The sequence below is a fragment of the Talpa occidentalis genome, unplaced genomic scaffold (assembly GCF_014898055.3).
Source record: "Talpa occidentalis isolate TD23 unplaced genomic scaffold, MPIMG_talOcc4v2.1 talOcc4.3, whole genome shotgun sequence".
Taxonomy (NCBI): domain Eukaryota; kingdom Metazoa; phylum Chordata; class Mammalia; order Eulipotyphla; family Talpidae; genus Talpa; species Talpa occidentalis.
This window is the reverse complement of record NW_023603184.1, coordinates 93324052-93329549: the sequence shown is the minus strand read 5'-3', so window position 1 is coordinate 93329549 and position 5498 is coordinate 93324052. Positions and strand designations below refer to the sequence as shown.

Genomic DNA, 5498 nt, shown 5'->3' with positions numbered 1-5498 from the left:
CCAGTCAGGAAAACAGACCAGAATTTAATATGGGGAGGTAGTCATGTTAGAAATGCTTACAAACAAACAGGTGACATTAAGGCAATCTAGAGCAGCTGCCACTCAGGCTGGAGCGTTAACAGCCACAGGGCCACAGCCACTCTGTAGAGGCTAGAGCCATGGAGGAGATACAGTCATTTCTGGAGATGCTACCCAAAAGAGAAAAGAGGATTAATCTCCTTAATTCACTCCATTTCCTCCTACTTCCCTCCCCCAGAAATCTAGTGTTTCTCATTAACCAAACTTAACTGGAAGCTAGTTAGAAAGGAAGTTGGAAGATGTAATTTGAAGGCTCAGTTTCCAAAATACAGAGAGAGCAGAGAAAGTTAGGGAATGTGTCTGAGATGAAACAGACAAACACACACACTGATTCAGTCACAGATGATAAGTAAGAACTAATTTAGAGATGGCAGTTAGGAAAGATTTTTCCTGAGAGGTGACATTTAAGCAGACACCAGAATGAAGTAACAGATCAAATCTTCTGAAAATCTGGGCAAACAGTATATGAGATAGAAGGAAGAGCAAAGGCAAAAACTCTAAGAAGGAAAACTACCTCACATGTCACATGGTCAAGGAGCAGCAGGGAGGTAAGTGTGGGCAGAACAGAATCAGGAAAGGGTAAGTCAGCAAGAGCGGAGGGCAGCAGAGTAGCAGCTGTGACAGTCCCCACGCTATAATGGGAGATGAACACGTACTAATACTTGGGATCTCCACTTTTCAGGGCGAATTAGGGATGAATTCATGATATGTAAATAGCAAACTAGAAAAACAAACAAGGCAATTATTAACAGGAAATAAGAAATCAAACAGGAAAGCTATGCAAGAACAGTATGCCCCATAACTGTGATGAAAACTCATATTCAGAGCAATACAAACACTGCATTTCAAAGCAACCCTATTTAATTCTATTTGGAAGATAGAATATGGCTGAAAAAGAGGGAGGGGGTAGCAGAGATTAAATTCTCATCTTCCATGGTAAAGTCTGAGTCAGAAGATAATATCCTAAACAGAAAAAAATCAAGTAAAAGCGAAGTAAAAGTAAAAACATAAAATTTAGACATGCCTAGGAAATACCTGCAAAACAACTCAGTACCTTCTGGGCATTGAGAATCAAGAATGGGGACATGATAGCTCTTTGTTATTTCAGAATGGTTACTGTAAGAATTGTAGAATTATGACTTTGTAAACTATTCATATACACCACTTTGATGAGAATTAAAACTAACACACACAGAAAAGATCATGTAGGCTGTTCTCGACAGACTGATTAGAAGGGGCAAGCATGAAAGCAGAAGAGCTAGGAGAATGTAATGTCTGGGCAAAGATGGCAGCAATGGAGATTAGACTTGACAGATTCAAAATGTATTCTGGAGGTTGAAGTAACTGCATTTGCCAATGGGTTGACTACGAAGGCAAAAGAAACGGAGGTGTCGAAGACAATTCTCAGGTTGCTGACATGAGCAACACATGGAGCCACCATTTAATGAAATGTGTTAAAATTGAAGATCATATGAAATTGTCAGCAGTGATGTGAGAAAATAACCTCCCAGTATTGTATTGTAATGGTGACCCTCTTCTCTGATTGTCATAGAATTTTCCCCCCATGTATGAATCTAATTCTGGAAAACTTCCTGTGAGATTAAATTTCCCAAGTAGCAAGGTGAGTCACACTGTCACTGCTCATAGACAACCACGTAAATGCTGTGTCCTCATGTGGTTCAGGGTGTCACCTATACAAAGCTGTCGACCTGCCTCGTGTTTTCCACCAGCCCCATATTTACAAATTGTAGGTAAAATTCACAGTAAGTGGCACTGATTTACCGAAAACATATTTAATCTTTTTACTAAACAAGTTGTTGCTATTTTCCTTTAGCAGTTTATTTTAGAAAAAAACCTGCTATCAAAAACCAATAAAGAGAATGTAAATATTTGAATACACTCCAAAATAAACTGGGATCCAATACTCACTAGAGTTCTAACATAGAACTGATCAGAATTTGTGGCAAATGCTCGTCTTTAAAGCCATCTGAGAAATCCTTGGAGCATTCTGTAGCACACTCTTGTTCCTTTCCAATGCTTATACCTAAATCATATACGAGTAACCAGATGATGAATCTCTAAAGACAAAGAGTTAGGTGAAAATAGGAAAGGCAATTAAAGCAAAGAAATTCCTTATTCAGAAGACTTTTGTAAAAAAAAAAAAAACATAGAACAGACAAAGCAACTGAAAACTCCAACCTGCCTTTCTTCCCAAAGCCAACACATACCTCCAAACACATGTTACACCACCCTTGATCAGGAATGGAGAGAAAAGGAGGTGGCACTGAGGTCAGAGTTGATTTGTTTTTTCAGATTCTTCTGTTTTGCTAGCATGAGGGTGGTAGCTATTCTGAATTCCACTAGCAGGAACACAGAGTCAACTGAAAAGGTGCATGGACCACATATGTCAGCAGCTTAACAGGTACCAGCCTGCCAGGTTTTATTACTTCTTATACAAACATTTCTAAAAGCTACATCTCCTGGGGAATTGATAAGCTCCAGTAGATTGGGGTGAGAATTCCTTTCCTCCCCTTCCTGGAAAACTTTCTTACCGGCATTTGTGCTTTCTGGGGAGGCTCTATATCAAGTCCCTCTTCAGTCTTTCTTGTTCTACAATTAACTAGACAGTGTTTTCTTGTTGCTGCTGCTGTTGTTTGGTGCTTCTCAATATGTCTAATTTTATATTAACTGAATTACCCAGTGAATTTTAGCACCTGATTAGACTTTGTTTTATGTCTTCTTAGATGTGCCAGATCAGCTGTTCTGAATTTACTAAACACATGTAGGTAAGCAATTCTCCTGGTCTTGTCTAGTTTTCATATCATATCAGTGTGTAATTGTTCCTGATTAGTTTATGGTAGTCAAGAATATGGAAAAAAGTGTGATAGGCTCACCTTCCTACACAAACACAAACACTCACGTGCAACTTGCAATACTTGCTTAAACAGATGAGACTTTTGTATTGAAACAGGTATTGTAGACAGTCTTACATTGAAGTGAGTCATCTTTATTAGCAGTCAAACAGCATAATTAATTTAAAATACTTTGATGATAAGTTTCAGACATGCTAATAGTACTAAATTAAGAGGACTAGATAGTGTTAATTGAGGTCTAAATAGACACTCAAAAGCCAGGGGTAATGTTGAAGGACATATCAAGGCTTGTTCTGCTGAAGGATATTGGTAATTGACCAACTTTTGATGTCACTTAGAAACAGGTTCTGTTTCTCCTTTGGTCAAATGAGAAGATATCTTCCTGCTCACCAGATACGACCAGTGAAGAATTATGTCCAGGAGCTAACAAATTCCTTTTAAATACCAATTGTGGCTTTCAAAGTAAAGAAGGGTATATAGAACCTATTGAACTGATTCTGTTAGGTTAAAGGCTTTGCAGATGTTAGCAGATAGTATCTACAAAACACCAAATATGTGTGTTATTTGAATTATGCCAATATTAATAATCACTGTTAAATTAATTTCATCTTTTTTGGTTAATGTTTACCCCAAATTGGTCAAAATCATCCAGAAACTTTTAAAAATGACAGATTCCTGGATATTACTCCAGATGGCAATTTGGGGATTTATTTTTAAAAAGTGAAATTTGGGAATTTATTTTTAAAAAGAGCCTCCATGCTTCTGTGACAGGTTTTGAACCACTGACTTAAGAAAGCCAAAATAACTGGCTCTTAATTTATTATGTCTGGTGACTTTTCCTGTCTTCAGAAAAATACATCTGTCATCTGGCAGTCAGTAATGTATATGGATGAGTCAGTCAATTATTCATGCAAAAGATTTCTAAAGTGAAATCTTAAAGAGACCCACTGATGTGCACATGTTTTGAAAAAAAGAAACAGGAGAAAGAGATTATCTTCCAAAACACTGAAAATGTTCCCTGAGGGAAGTCTCTGCTGGCAGCTTGTGCCATTGTTGCCACGGGCTGATCATATGTGCAAAAACACTGGCCAGTAAGCTGTGCTAAAGTTTGCCGCTGCCTCTGAGGCCACTCATTACTGGCCTCTTCACTCCCGGAACATTCACTAACCAGATCTGGGCAACTTTCTGGGAACCAGGACTTTTGGTGGCTATTGATCCCAGGACTGATCCCCAGCTTCTCACAGAGGTGTCTAATTAAAAGCCTATCATGGGCCTCCCGGTGGCGCAGCGGTTGAGCGCTGGGTTGCGAAGCTGCCCGCAATCTCTGCAGGACTGGTTCAATACTCGGCTGCTCCCTGGCCACCAGAGGAGAGTCCCACATGGCGCGCAGACCTCTCCTGCCACCCGCTGCTCCCTTCAGCAGTGTACTTCAGTCCTTCTGCCTGCTCTGCTCCCTGCTCTGCCTCTGGTGAACTCTCTCACCCTCCCAAGCTTCTGACTGTACTCAGTGCTTGTATAAATAAATAAAAATAAATCTTTTTTAAAAAAAAGCCTATAATAGTTCTATTAGCACAGAATCTTCTCTGCACTATGTGAACACTACCATCCCCTCAAAAATAAGGGGGCTCATTCAGTGGGTGCCACGTTGTGGATTCTCACCCAGGAAATCCTGCAGACACATGGCACCACCACCCCAAACACCCGTGGGAGGTCATGCCCAATCTCTACTTCTACATGGATCCTAAAGAGATTGAAAAGGATGAGCAGGCTGCTGTTGGAAAGGTTGTGACCAAGTAGGAATTTCGGGATAAATGGATGACATCAGCTCCCGAGTTCACTGCTACTCAGCCTGAGGTGGCAAACTGGTCTGAAGGTGTGCAGATGCCCACAGTGCCCACCCAGCAGTTCCTGCTTAAGACTGGAGTGCCCAGGCTGCGGCTAAAGACTGGGCCGCATCTCCCATGGCTCAGACCATTGAGCGGGTAGGAACAACCACTGAGTGGTCTTAAGCTGTTCTTCCAGAGACTTAAACAGAAAATGGAAGTAAGGTTGATAAAAATATTAAGTTTCTTAAAAAATAAATAAAAAATAAAAATCTCTCCTGAATCTAGAAGGTTACTTGGAGACTTCATGGTGATCACTTGATATAACTAGTGAAAAGATCAGAGGTCCCTGCCTCCTAAAACATAACTGAGTCCCAAGAATGGTATACAAAGATCAGGGACCACCAGGCCTGGGGGGGCGGGGGTCATGTGAACAGGGACGGTGGTCTGCTCAGCTTTATCTGTGGGTCCAGAGGACCAGAGAACAAATGCCTTGCAACCTCAGACAAAACTTGACATAGTATAAGGCCCTGTTACCATTTCCTTCGACTGTCGTAACAAAGTACCACAAACTGAGCAACTTACAACAGACATTTGTTATATTTTTAGAGACTGAGAGACTGGCAGTCAAAAATCAAGGCGTTAGCAGGACAGTGCTTCTTCTGAAGCCTACAGAGAACTATCCCTTGCCTCTTCTAGCTTCTGGTGGCACCAGCAATTCTAG

The 5498-nt window shown here is 40.7% G+C and overlaps 1 pseudogene; it reads left to right on the top strand.

Moving 5' to 3' along the window:
• The first annotated feature begins 4022 nt into the window (after nucleotides 1-4022).
• On the top strand, nucleotides 4023-4960 carry LOC119255138 (40S ribosomal protein SA-like; annotated as a pseudogene).
• The last annotated feature ends 538 nt before the right edge of the window (nucleotides 4961-5498 follow it).